Source organism: Lissotriton vulgaris, chromosome 8 (assembly GCF_964263255.1).
Source record: "Lissotriton vulgaris chromosome 8, aLisVul1.2, whole genome shotgun sequence".
Lineage (NCBI taxonomy): Eukaryota > Metazoa > Chordata > Amphibia > Caudata > Salamandridae > Lissotriton > Lissotriton vulgaris.
Window position 1 is genome coordinate 76657275 of NC_141696.1, and position 14275 is coordinate 76671549.

Here is a 14275-nt window from a genome sequence, read left to right on the forward strand (position 1 = left end):
CGGGCATACCAGCCGGGACTCGCCCCCCGCCCAAGATGGCCTCCCGGGGGGATCGGGGTACTCCACCATACGTTCGGGGGGACCGAGTGGTCGCCCCTTTCCATTTGCAATGCAATGAGTCTCGCCTTTGTGACCTTATATGTATTTAAATATACAGCACATTAACCTGTGTGCGGAAACATCTACTGTTCTTTAACATGGAGGGAAAGTAAGCACCAAACTGTGTGACACGACACTTACGGGAACACATGGAGAAAAATATTGCCTTTCAGCCGGAAATGGTATAGTACACAATTGTTTTTAATATAAAATCAGGGTCTTCGGTGATCCTATCACTGAAAATACAAGATTTGAAAAAAATGTTACTGTCTACGGGTGCTTGTGGAAGACAATTTCTATGGACTGAAACCTAGAGAATGCTAAAGTGATTCTGGTATTTTACTGACCTCTGCTGGTCGTTTTCTATCAAGAAAGTTAAATAGACAAAGTTGCAATAAAAGCAAAAAAAATAAAGTCCTTCAGCAGAAAGAAATTCTGGTATTTTACTGTCCTCTACTGGTCGTTTTCTATCTAGACAGTTAAAAAGAGGCAGTTGAACAGAAAGAAAGTCCCTAATCGGAAGCACACAAGTCCTAGGGCTGATCTCCAGAGCCCACAAAGTACCTACACATATAAGTATATACTAAAGTATATACAAGATGTCTTGAATGCTTGAGCAAAGAAGGCCCCAAGAGACAAATCCTGCAGCCTCCAGTCAGTTCCAATTCACCATCTTCTAACTAAATTCTCAATGCAGGACCAAAACTTCAATTGACAATAATTTCCTGATTTGTCAAACTGTAAAACACCAGAAAAAAAAACTGCAGAACAGGGATGCCATTCATGTAGCTCCCAATATGAGTATGTCTCTTTACAACGCAAGTCATTGCAACACGTGCTTTTACAATGGGGTTGTTAAAACGACCGCATTCTTACAACGCAGTACCATTACCACGCAAGTCTTTACAATGGCTTGCTCTAGATGGCGCACTGGACTTAGGAATAGTATAATTTACTATTCCAACTCCAGTATGTGCAACAGTAGGGAAGGTGTTGGAATAGTAAATTATACTATTCCTTAATTTAGAGCGCCATCTATAGCAAGTCGTTGTAATAACTTGGGTAGTAATGGTCCTGCGTTGTAACAACGCTGTCATTGTAACAACAGCGTTGCAAAGGTATCGCGGTGTAACAACCATGTTGTTAAGGTTGTTTCCCCATACACACTTATTACTGTGAAACATTAAGGATCCTATTTGAGAGGCTCTACTGTTTCACCCATTACACTTCTTAATTTTTCTGTCCTCATTGCTGTACCACATATAATCCTCAAAAAACACCAGAAGTCATAGGTTTCTAGGAGACTTTCAAGATGTATGCTACCTATCACACCCTCAACCTACATTTATCACATACCTCGTTACTTAATCTGCTGTGATCCGACGCGATTGGTCAGAAGAAGCTGGTTGCAACGCCATGTTTCCTGAATCAATGTGCTTAAAAATACACCATCTTTTTTTTTTTTTTTGGGTTGGAATAAATTTATTTCATCTGTCTGTAAACAAGGTGTTTTAATAGTTTATGGCATTTTTTAAATGCATATTAAATCAGATGAGTCAGACTGTATCCCAGATGTAACAAAAAGTGCAGGGAAAGAGACAAATTAACAACAAGAATTTGCTTAAATCTGTACATAATCCACAAGGCCCAAACAATAAAGCAAATACTAGAATGTCCCTAAACGAGGGCCAATGGAAAAAAGACAATCCTTACCGATCAGTTAAAATCCATCTTAGAACAGTAACGTAACAGTTCAAGTCCATTTTTATTACTATGGCACAGAATACATTTGAATTATCACAAGACAGCCAAGTATTTCCTTATCCCAATATGATCATCTGGAGTGTGTCCAATTTCAGTTTTTCATAGGACCAATTTTATTTGCAGCTTCATATTTTATACGACACTGGTGTCTTTTAAGAAGGGTAACTACCACCTTCAGCTCTATACTGGTAGTTGAGAACTAAACTGTTATATTGCTTATTTGTAGGTAATGTACGAAAATGCTGCTTTAATACCAATGTTTGGATGAAGGCTGGTAGTTTTTCAGAATTGTTGAAATACAGTCTATTTCAAAATACAATATTGCATTTGGTCTACAAGATAGACCAGTGCTGCAGAAACTTGAGCACGCTGTCTTCTGGCCATCTGAAACGTGTATCCAATACACCATCTTTTTAACAACATAAACAACAGACCACTCCAATCTTAGAGTGATATGTGAAAGCCTCAACAAACACAGAATCTGAATTAAAGTACATCACTTGTATCTGGCAAAATATAGGAGCAAACACATTTACGCAAACTTTTGTACCCATAGTTCGGTATCTATATATAATTAGGTAAGATCTGTTATTGCTTGGACATGTAATGAGAAGGGTATACCCTGCTCTGGGAATATTCAGGCAAGGTCTACAAGAGCCTGTTTTCTAGGTGGAAGTCCAGGGAGCACCAATTTTAGAAATTTGCTGGGCAGCAATATGGGCGTCGCCTTCAACGTTTGTGAAATATTTCTGAATCCAATGTGGCAGTCTGGATTCTGGTGATTCTGGTTCGAAGGTTTATTCGGTGGCTTTGAAGTAGATCTTATTTTGATTAACAATACTTTTAAGTGTGCTCTTTGGTATTTACAATTAGGCTTTAGTGTAGGCTGTAGTGAGCAATTCTTTGTTGGGTTTTAGACCAATAGCTGGTCCAAATTGCTTGTTAAAGCTTTGGTGTTTCAAATGTAATATAGGACTGTAATGAGGAGGTAACACTTTAACTACTTACTGATAATTCCCTTATTTAGAATTATTTCATCTTTGTTACCCTAACCCACCCTCCTATTGAGAGTAATTTGCGGGCTATATTTTCTGTTGGAGGAGAGTTTGGTATAACATGGTGAGAAAGATAAGAGACAGCCACTTTACAACAGGACAGGGGAGGGGGTTCTTTTTTCTTTTTAAGAGTAATACTGAATTAGGACTAGTAACAACAAGTCTGTGAGTGGAGGGGGCCTCCTCATTTAACTCTATGGAAGAAATAACTTGGCGCAATGGAATTACTAGTAAGTAATTTTAGATTATGCTCCATGCTCTAAGATGGGTAAGAAAATAGGCAAACAGGCAAACCATGCATACCAAAGCCAGACTCCGGTAACTCACCCTCAAAGTGAAGAGGTTTTGAAAGGGACACTACCTGTGGTAAGGCTTAGGAAAATATTACAATGAGATCACATCCTTCTTGAGAACATGGACTTGAACATAGACAATCATACTTCTAAAATGTGCAACCTGACTTTGTTAATACTTCCCTTTTAGATGCACTCTATATTAACCCTGTGTCCTCTGAAACTGAGCTCAGGTTCATGTGGGGGGCAGGAGCATTCCTCTCCAAATGTCCCTCAATCTCACCAAAACATCAGATCTAGCATTACATACTGTAGACTCTCGTATGACTCAAAGACATTAGAGCCTGGTTTTCGATGACCCGGTGTAAAATCATTGGAAAGAAGCGAGCATTAAGACTAGACTAGTTCTATTAAAAAACAGAAAATGTTAGAGGTGTGCCATTCACTGAACAGCCCTTCGATAATTTATTAATTTTTAATTTATTTAGAAACTTATAAAGCGCACAGCTACCCCCAAGGGGGGTGTTCAAGCGCTGCCAACGGTAAGCAGTTGTATGTATCTCAGGGCGCTTAAGGGTTGGAAAACAGCCAACTTTTAAAATTGCATCGAAATAGGCATTCCGATTCCTTCATACGGAGGGACTGTGGCAAGCTGTTCCATGATTGAGCGCCGATAACTGCGAAAGCTCTGCCCCCCATTCTAGAGCAACAAAATCGGGCAGTACGTAAGAGGCAGAGATGATTCGATTTAAGAGGTTGATTGGACTGCGCATGCTTGAGTCTAGCTCCGAGATAGGCAGACCCCTGACCCTGCATTGCTCTAAATGCCAGGACCAGGGATTTGAACTGACTGCGACTAGTCACGGGCAACCAGTGTAACTTTTTCAAATGAGGAGAAATTGAGTGACGATAAGGGATGTTGCAAATCATCCTTGCCACCGCATTCTCTACAATCTGCTGATGTTTGACCAGATAGGCTGGTGCTCTTGATAGAGCGGGCCGGTCACCCGACTATAATTTTACCATACTCACCTGGGCCCATAATCAATAACTTTATAATTTAACCAGGTAACCTTCGCTCTACTACCAGTCTATTTTATTTACTAGGTCCTATACCATTGACTTACCAATCCTTGTCGCTGGTATCTGTAAACCTATTGAATCAGGGTGTTAGCTTAATAGGAAAATAACATTTGCACTTATATAATAACCACAGACTCGGGAAGTTTTAAACTCTTTATCTAAATGTGTTAAATGGTCATGATCCAAAGATTAAACATCAAAAGACTCTCAAAAATGAAAATGAGAATTAATGTATAACTTTGCAAAAATTATATTATACTGATCATTTAGTAATAAGGGAAGGTAAGAGAAGAGACATGCTATATAATCAAACCGATTTGAGCATTTATCAAAGGGAAGGGTAAGAAATAAAGGAACATGCTACATAAATCAAAACGATTGAGCATTTATTGAAAGGAGGGTAAGAAAAAGGAAAACATAATCAAAATTTTTCTAAATGATTTTAACCAAAGGGCGGGTAAGAAAAAGGAACATATATATTTAATCAAAGCTTCACGTTAGGGAGGGTAGAGAGAAGGAACAAGCAATGACAAACCCGCACTGATTTATATTTACCTAGTATGGTGTGAAGACCAACCCTGGCCACAGGTCAGTTGAAGGAAAGAAAAAACCAAAAGTTGCAGTTGCCAGTAGGCCAGCAGGTGCAGATCAGAATCAGGACAGGGCAAACCAGATTTGGATCAGGACAGGACCACCAAAGGTTAAGACCGGCACCCGCAGTTCAGTTTCAACGCCTGCGCTACTCCATTTCTGCAGCTAACAGTCAGAACCCCGATTGGGTTATCGATTTCACCGACAAAGTGCTTCGCCAGCACCTCAGCTTCCCAGACACCGATTGGGTCAGCGAATCTTCTGACAGAGTGCTTTGCAGCACCTCTGCTCTCGATCACCTATTGAGTGCGTTGGGTCAGTGACAGGTCAGCTAATTGGACAAGTCGGACAAATTAACTAGCTAAGCCTACCCTAGTTATACTAATTTTTAGGTCAGTGTACCACCCCCAAGTGTAAGGATCCCCAATTTTGATTGGACAAGGAATGAGGAAAGGTCATCACACCATAGAAAAAGAACACTTTCTGCATGTCATATTTAAATTAATGTTCCCGCCTATCATTTTATTTTTCTCATGACATCCTTATTCCACCCCACAATGAATGCTCTATTAGTAAATACATTTGTAATGACTTTGTATATTAGAGCTTCCTCTGACAGAGGTAAAGGGTCAGCTTCCCATGATTTTCACAGTTAATTTTGATGTTGGCAGTGATTCAATGCCATAGCTTGTAGACTCGGGTGAATTTTAGCACTTGCGCAGTGAGAGTTTCCAAGATGGAGTTACAGCACATCCCAGGCCCAAAATACGATACATGCAGGAATAGCAAAGAAGCAATTTTAGAATAGTGAAATAAATGAATGCATTGTATACCACTTATCTCTAATTTATTCCCATTATTTTATTTTAACTATTGCATTAGAGGTTAGGCAGAACGAACAGCTTAGCAAAAGCAGCAGTGCAAGCTTCATGCATGCGGTTCTACAAAGAAGCCATTTTAATTCTAGTGCGCAGAAGCTAAAGTTTCCCTCCAAGCAAAAGATACGTCATGTCATGTGAGTTTGACAGACGCATGCGCAGTAGAAAATCCAGCGTAGCAGCAGCCATTTTATGAGCAAGCGGATTAACATTTGAAAGACACATAAGCAAGTTTTACTCGGATACTCATTTGTGTAATGTAATGCGATATTAATAAACAAACATGTTGATTAATGTATTAACGTTATGCCGAGAGGGCTGATAACAAGCAAGTCGCGTTACATGCGAATCCTTGCTCCATCACTCCAACAAACTGGATGTTCGCATAATCCAGATGTGAAGTTATAAGGGTGTGAATAATGGTCCTGCAAGCGTTCAAGGGAAGAAAAGGAAGAATTTTACGGATCATGCAAAGTTTACCAAAACATGTAGATGTGACCTTATTTATTTGAGCCTTGCACGACAATTCGTTGTCAAACAGGAAACCAAGATTCCTAGCAGATTCCACCGGCGTAGGGAGGGGGGGGGGTCAATTCAGGTGGCCACCAAAGTAGGGGTAAGGGGTTTTTTTTTGATTAAAGAACAACACCTCGGTTTTATCCGAGTTGAGCCTGAGAGTATTAAGTGACATCCAGGAGGAGATGTTGCTAAGGCATCGTCTGAAGTTAGAAAAAACTAATGTCAGAGTGATTTCTAAATGAAAACACTAGTTGTGTGTCATCAGCATATGAGATCACTCTGACCCCACAGGATTCTGCCACCGTGGCCAGCAGCGATAGGTAGACATTAAAAAACAGTGGGCCAACACAAAGTCCTGTCAACTCAATTCTTATCACAGCAATTACCTGATTACACTGCTAATCAGACAAGTTAGGATTGCAAATTGATCTACTACAGTCTTTAGTTAATCGCCTTGCCATATCCGAGTTTATTCTATAAAGTTTAAACAGAAAAGTGGACAATTTGAAATTGGACCTACTGGTAAAAGTTAAAAACTATGGATGTTCAGGAATATTCTGAGAACTTTTCTATTGACACAGCTACTTAAAATTCTGATTGACAGCCGAAAATCAATGAATAAAAGCATGACCTGGCTGCGGCTCACTGTGCCTTGAATTTAAAGGATGACGTGTTACTGCTCAACAGCATCTGTCAATTATTGCAAAATAAAGAATGGATAAAAGACCCGAAGACAGCAGTGGCTGGAAACTTTGGTTTTACAGAAAAAAGAAGCGGTGAAAAGGTAAAGATGTCAGATCAAACAGAAATACAATATTAGCACAGTTCATCCAGGGGCCTACAGTTCCAGGGCACTCCCACATCTGCACTTTTCCAGCCCTGCAGACTCACCCCAATCCACCCCAGAAAACTCTCCATCAATAAAACATCTCAGAAGTGACCTGGAAAGGTTATCTGAGAAAAGTTTGCTAATAAGGAGAGAAACAGAGCAAAACCCAGGGTTGTGCTATCAAAAGATCAGGCATCTCTTACAAAATCTGTCAACTATGCCGCAGTGAGCCGACTGGAGGGGGCGCGTCATGGCCTGGAGAGCCAGGTTTGAGTAACAGCGCAGACTTAACTCCTTGTGATTCAGGGCAAATCACTTAATCTACTCGTACCAAAAAAAATAAATCGCAACTTGTGTATTAGGTCTCGCCTAGGCAGGGCATGTGCTGCATGCACTGTGCCTTCGAGACATGTTGTATCTACTCTATGGGCTCTAAGCCATGCCTATGTTTTTAATTGGTTGGTTCTTGTGCCTTTCTGAATTCCTTAATTTTCATGAATAAATCATGGCCATTTCCCCCCCTTTTGATGTGTGTGTTCCCTCCAATGCCTTCTGGCCCTGTTGCAGGTCTTATTTCGCTTCTTGCCATTTAAGTTAGTTGGCACACAATTTTTTTCGATTGCTTCAGCTTTTGTGTTTGAAATGTTGTGTTTGTTGGATTTAGGAGGCAAATATGTGCAGCTCATGTTTTCAACCACACTCTTTTTTCTTTTTCTTTTGAAACACACTGGTTACTTTGATCGCGCTCCTCTGATGGCATATTTTACGTCACCCGTCACTTAATCTCCCTGTGCCCCATACCACCTCACCCCTCCCACAACTGTGCTTGCCTGCCCCGGCACCACCCCTCCAACATCACTGCCCATGTAGGTTCTTCTTCAGCTGTTCTCTGCTCGGCAGAGTCGGCAGAGTCGGCAGCTCTGGATGTTCTGCATTTGCATGTGAACATGCTCAGCTGACATTTTAATTCCACACAACAGGAGTTTCTGCGTCCCCTCATCCACCCAGGAATGCTTTCCCGTGGTCATGAATTTTTATTTTTTATTTATTCACGGACAGCATCTCTTTATGTGTACGAGGCTTCTTGCGGGCATCACACCCCCTCCTACAGGCCTATGTGAACCTGCCTGAGGGGAGGAGAATGCACTGCCTGTAATACGTTGCAGTTCAACTCAGCCTTTACAATGTTAAGATGGCTGCAACTTTGATCTGTAGCCGCCTGTCGGAGCACACCCTGGGAGGCTCGAGCAGATCCAGGTGCACTTCAAAAGGTAACACTAGATAAGTGTTTTAGGTGATTGTGCAAAGAGCGCTGAAGAGACATGGAGGATTTTGCTTGGCCAATTGCATCAGGTTCAGTTATGTCTCACGCTGGAGAGTTGTGCTCCGCCCCTTCTGTACTCTGCACTATTCCCGCTGCTGCTTCGCTCAAGCCTGGAGGGTTGTGCTCTGCCCCTTCTGTACTTTGCACTTCTCTGGCTGCTGCTTCTCTCCACACTGGAGGGTTATGCTTTGCCCTTCTGTACTCTGCACTACTCTAGCTGCTGCTTCTCTCCACCCTAGGGGGTTGTGCTCTGCCCCTTCTGTACTGTGCGCTACTCTGGCTGCTGCTTCTCTCCGCACTGGAGGGTTGTGCTCTGCCCCTTCTGTACTCTGCTCTATTCCCGCTGCTGCTTCTCTCCACACTGGAGGGTTGTGCTCTGCCCCTTCTGTACTCTGCACTGCTCTGGCTGCTGCTTCTCTCCACACTGGAGGGTTGTGCTCTGACCCTCCTGTACTCTGCACTCCTCTGGCTGCTGCTTCTCTCCTTGGGAAGATGGAACAGCTTTTCCGTATCAGAGCAGGGCTGGGGATGAGCCAGTCCCGGAGACAAATGCAAAAGCTTTCCAGCCAGCGCCTCCATAGACACATACATGACAACTGTGGCAAGGGAGGAAACCATCATGTACCCTGTAGACTCTGTAAAGGTACTTTTAGGTCAAGCAAAAAGTCCCTTTGGGGCACCTTCTTAAAGTAACAAACGTTTAACAAACCATTCGAGGCAAAGACATATAAACAGAAAACATACTATACTTATGAGGCAAAACACAAATGAAATTATGAAAAAGTCCTGGACAATTTATTATACAATGCAATGTTTAAAAAAACAATAATTCAACAATGGTTAAAAAGAGGGGAAGAACATTAAAGGTAAGGAAACAATTAATTCCTATTAGTAAAAAGGAGGTAGAGACAGAAAATTAAATTCAGCAAACAATGTCAGAAATATTTTCTAATCAGTTGGTACACAATCCTCCTTATTGTTTATGCGCGACGCGTTTCGGTGGAATATAAGGTCAGACCACCTTCATCAGGCTTACATGAAATGTCTTCCCGACAATTCTGAAAATTTAAGAAAAATTATCTTTAAAAACAAGCAATTTTATATTCTTAACCTTTTCTAAATCAAATCAATCTATACAATATTAAAAAACATTGTACACAACATCTCACAATGACCTTTGTGGTATTACCTCAAATATCGTACAACAGTATTTACAAAGACATTTATAAACCACATAAATGTACATACAATCCATGATCAATAATCACATTAAACACATACACATATACAAGAAACCAGAAATTTCAGAAATTCCATAGCAGTCAGCCCATCTCCATCAGGCTTTTAAGTATAGGCCATGTATTAAAAACATATCATTTGACTAGAAACAATTCTCTCTCCGCAACAAATTTTTCTAGGCAGGAGGAAAATTAAATCAAAGATATAAAATATTTTACTTCATTTTGTCCCACTGCTAGTTCATATTTACACAGTTTTTATAGACAATAACCAACGGAGCTATATATATATATGCATATTTGTAATGATTGGCAGTTATGGATATCGGCCTACCCCCCAAGGGAGTGACAAATAAATAAAATCAAGTACATCCTGGATAGGGATTTAATGAGAGGAGCAACAGAACCATCGTGAAAATAACTAGGTATTATGAGAGAATATATGTTAACATACCTCCGAAGTATGTATCAAAGCACAACTGCTTGGGGTAGGTACCTCGTATATTTAGCAATCATCAGTAATCCAGCGAGTTAAACAACTTCACAGGACCTGTCTTCTATATATCAAAACATAAGGGTTGCAAATGTATATATACTAATCGACTGAATTCGCGCCTAAGTTATATCCCTACACACGATAAACTAAATAGTAAACCCACCTCACTAGATGTTTAAGAGACACAACGACGCAGCGCGGTCTCCGCGGTACAGCTGCTGGGCAATCACGAAGGTGTATGTTTAAACTGTATGCAAAAGAAACAGACACAGTGGCCAGTAACTATTAGGTTCACCATGTCTAGGACACGCAATAATAAAGAAATGAAGATGTCTCGCCCCGTACTTACATTTATTAAAAACATATATTAAGGAATCTTCAGATACACTCAGTAAGCGTAATACGCATAGAGTACACCAGGACCGAGGCAGGAATACACCTCTATATCCACATGGTTCCGCGATCAATTAATTCCGGATACCACCTACAATGAACCAAAAAATAAAGCATAATATGTAATGTGTGCGAAGATTCGCTCAGTTACCCAGAACGGGAGTTCCCATGCCTCGTAAAGAATGGTTCCTATGCAAACCATATGTTAAGATTCCCTCAGTTACATAAAGAGCGGCTCCGAAGTCTCGCAAAAAGAGGTTAACATATCTCTATGTTACAGATGGTCAACGCCTCCACTCACCAGATTGTTTATAAAAACATGCGTCCCGTGTGTCGACCTCGAGCCCGTAAGCTTGAAACGCGGAGACTACTACATTGGTGGTTTAAATACTTTAGGGAGCGTGGGAATCACAAATTTGCTAGCATTCGCGACAAGAATTTGCAATTCTATTAAGGACACGGAGGCGAGGATTATGCTTCTCAATCTTTACTAGAAGCTCACAGCAGCCAATGAAAATGCTTGCTTTTCATTCCAATAAAACGTTAAACTGCATATCCCATCATGCTTTACACATAACCACGCCCCTCTAGTCCATAAGAGGCCTTAGCCTGCCGCCATCTTCCTCTTTCTTGCGGCGAACAGCTCCAACCGAACTCTGTAAACTCCAGAACTCTTCCAACGGGAAGAAGAAAAACAACCTCAGGCGAACCATCTCGGCATTCTTCGATGCTCAGTCACCTTTTTTATCAGAACCTGAAAGAAAGGATAAGAGACCGTAACCACCGTAACCATCTGGGTGGGCAAGCATTTTATAACGTCATATACAATGCCGGGTGGGATAATCCTCGCCTCCGTGTCCTTAATAGAATTGCAAATTCTTGTCGCGAATGCTAGCAAATTTGTGATTCTATGTCAGGACCGGAGGCTTCTGATTATGCATGTTTAACGCTTATTGAAAACAACAGAGGTAATATCCCCCACCGGCTTATAATAATACGTTTTGAAGGTCGATTCCGATGACCAATCAGCACACTGCATGATATCATGGATGTTGGATCCCAACATGAACGATTTCGATGCCATAGCACCCCTGACAGAGTGCACACCAAACATGGTGATGTCAATGCCAGCTTCTTCCATCACAAAGCGAAGCCATCTGGCAATGGTGGCCGCAGCCACAGCCTTGAACGGCTTTTGTAAGGCTATCAAAAGCTGCGAACAGCCCTGAGGCCTAACTGCCGCAGTACATTCCTCATAAGTCTTTAGACATTGAACGACACATAATTTCTCATTCTCCTGAAATGCATTATAAGATACATGTGTAGACAATGTTTTAGTACGCCTAAAAATCTGAAAAGAAACTCCTTCCGGAGTAAATACTCTACCTGTTATGTCCAGTGCTCGTACGTCCGACGATCTCCTGCACGCTGAAAGGCAAGGCAACATGGCCAACTTAGCTGAAAGCTGTTTTCTGGAAAGGTCCTTGTTAGCAGGCCATTTGTCAAACAGGTCTAAAACTCGCTTAACATCCCACAAGCCAGAATACTTAGGTTTAGGGGGATTCTCAACCCTAATACCCTTCAACAACTTGCACACGACCGGGTGCATACCAATTGGTCTCCCATCCAGCTGAACGTGGCCCGCTGAGATGGCCGACCTGAAATTGTTGACCGACCGATAGGCCAGGCCCTGTGACGCCTTATCCGTTAGGAAGTTTAGCACATTGGGTAAGCCGGCCCCCACGGGATCCAAATGTCGTTCCACGCACCAACCCACCCAGCCTTTCCAGGCCGAGGAGTACCGCTTCCTCGTGGAAGGAGCCCAGGCTTGCTTGATGAAATCTGCAGCCCTGCTCGAAATCCCTGGCACTTGCCACTGTTGCCTGAAAGCCTCCAGGCCATCAGCCGGAGCCTGCCCTCCATGATCAATGGATGTTTCTCCTGATGAGGGCCCAGCAACAGCATTGTCGACTCCGGGAGGAGTCTGGGTAAGTCGCAGCTCCACTGCATCAACTTGGGGAACCAAGATTGGGACGTCCACCAAGGTGTCACCATTACCACTTCCGCGTTCTGTCTGATTACTTGTGACATCGCCCTTGGGATCAGCAGGAAGGGGGAAACGCATAATGAACCCCCACTGACCAGTCCTGGAGAAAGGCGTCCGTCGCCTGAGCCAACGGATCCGGTCTCCAACTGAAGAATCGAGGGATCTGGTAGGTCAGCCTCGATGCAATTAAGTCCGTCTCGAACGGACCCCAAATGCTCTCCAGCCACACAAACATCCTCGGGAGCAACTTCCAATCGCTGAAGTCCCGGAGGTACCTCGAGTTCCAGTCCGCTACCTGATTGGACTGGCCCGGGAGATATTCTGCAATGACCGAAATCTGGTTGCGGAGGCAATAATGCCAAAAGTCTTTGGCTATTTGCACAAGCATGGACGACCTCGTGCCTCCCAATTTGTTGATGTACCTCACTGCCGAAATATTGTCCAGACGCAGGAGGATACAACAGGACGTCTGCTGTGGGGACAACGTTCTGACCGCGAACGACCCCGCCAGTAGTTCCAGACAATTGATATGGAGAGAAAGTTCCTCCGGGGACCATCGTCCTCCCGTGGAGATGTCTCCACAACGCGCGCCCCAGCCCCAACGGCTGGCGTCGGACTCTATCGTGACTTCCGGAAGGGAACCGAAGATCGCTCGACCATTCCAAGCGTCGACGTGTCCCAACCACCACTGCAACTCCGTCCTCACCTCTTGCGTGAGGGGAATGCTGTCCGAATACGAGAGACCCTTCTGCAGGTGTCTGATCTTCAACTGTTGCAGGGCCCTGTAGTGCAGCGGGCCCGGGAAAATCGCTTGGACTGAAGACGCTAGAATTCCTACCATTCTCGCCAGCGCTCTCAAGGAGACAGACTGACTGCTCAGCAGTTTCCGGATCTCCTTCTTCAGATCCCGGAGTTTGTCTTTCGGAAGGCACAATTGGGCCATCACCGAATTCACTGTGAAACCTAGAAAATCTATAACCTGTGAAGGAACCATGACCGACTTCTTGGTGTTTATAACAAACCCCAGATCCTGTAAGATAGTCGTGGTCAGTTGGAGGTGTCGTAAGAGAGTCTGCCGACACTGGTCCACTATCAGAATGTCGTCGAGGTATATAATGAGATGAATACCTCGTTCCCGAAGGTACGCCACTACCGGCTTCATCACCTTGGTGAAGCACCAAGGAGCCGAGGAGAGCCCGAAAGGCAGAACCAAATATTCGTACCATCGGCCTCTCCATTGGAATTGAAGAAACCTGCGGTGTGGGGGAAAAATTGGAATAGACAGATACGCGTCTTTCAGGTCCAGCCGGACCATCCAATCTCCCACCTGCAGTAGATCCGTTAAAAGATGGATGCCTTCCATCTTGAAATGGTTGTACGTCAGGAATTGATTGAAGTCCCTGAGATTTAACACCAGTCTGTTTCCACCCCCTTTTTTCTGGATTACAAATATGTTGCTGCAGAAACCGTGAGGGCAGCGCATACTTGGTGCAATCGCGCGCTTCCGCAGCAAGGCCGCTATCTCTTCGTCTATAAAACTGGCCTCTAGTTGGGAAAAATGGAGAATTGGGGGTACGTTTGCCTGAATAGGACGTGAGTAAAACTCCAGGTGAAAACCCTGAACTGTCTGCAAGACCCAAGCGTCCTGTGTAAGGTCCTCCCACCG

At 43.1% G+C, this 14275-nt stretch overlaps 1 long non-coding RNA gene across 1 annotated transcript; it reads right to left on the reverse strand.

Annotated features, from left to right (window-relative positions):
• Nucleotides 1-9293: 9293 nt before the first annotated feature.
• Nucleotides 9294-10422, reverse strand: LOC147693434 (uncharacterized). Its single transcript, XR_015299103.1, has 3 exons — nt 10333-10422; nt 10128-10230; nt 9294-9493 (listed from the first exon to the last, which is right to left on the reverse strand). It is a non-coding gene; the product is annotated as an uncharacterized LOC147693434 (long non-coding RNA).
• Nucleotides 10423-14275: the final 3853 nt, after the last annotated feature.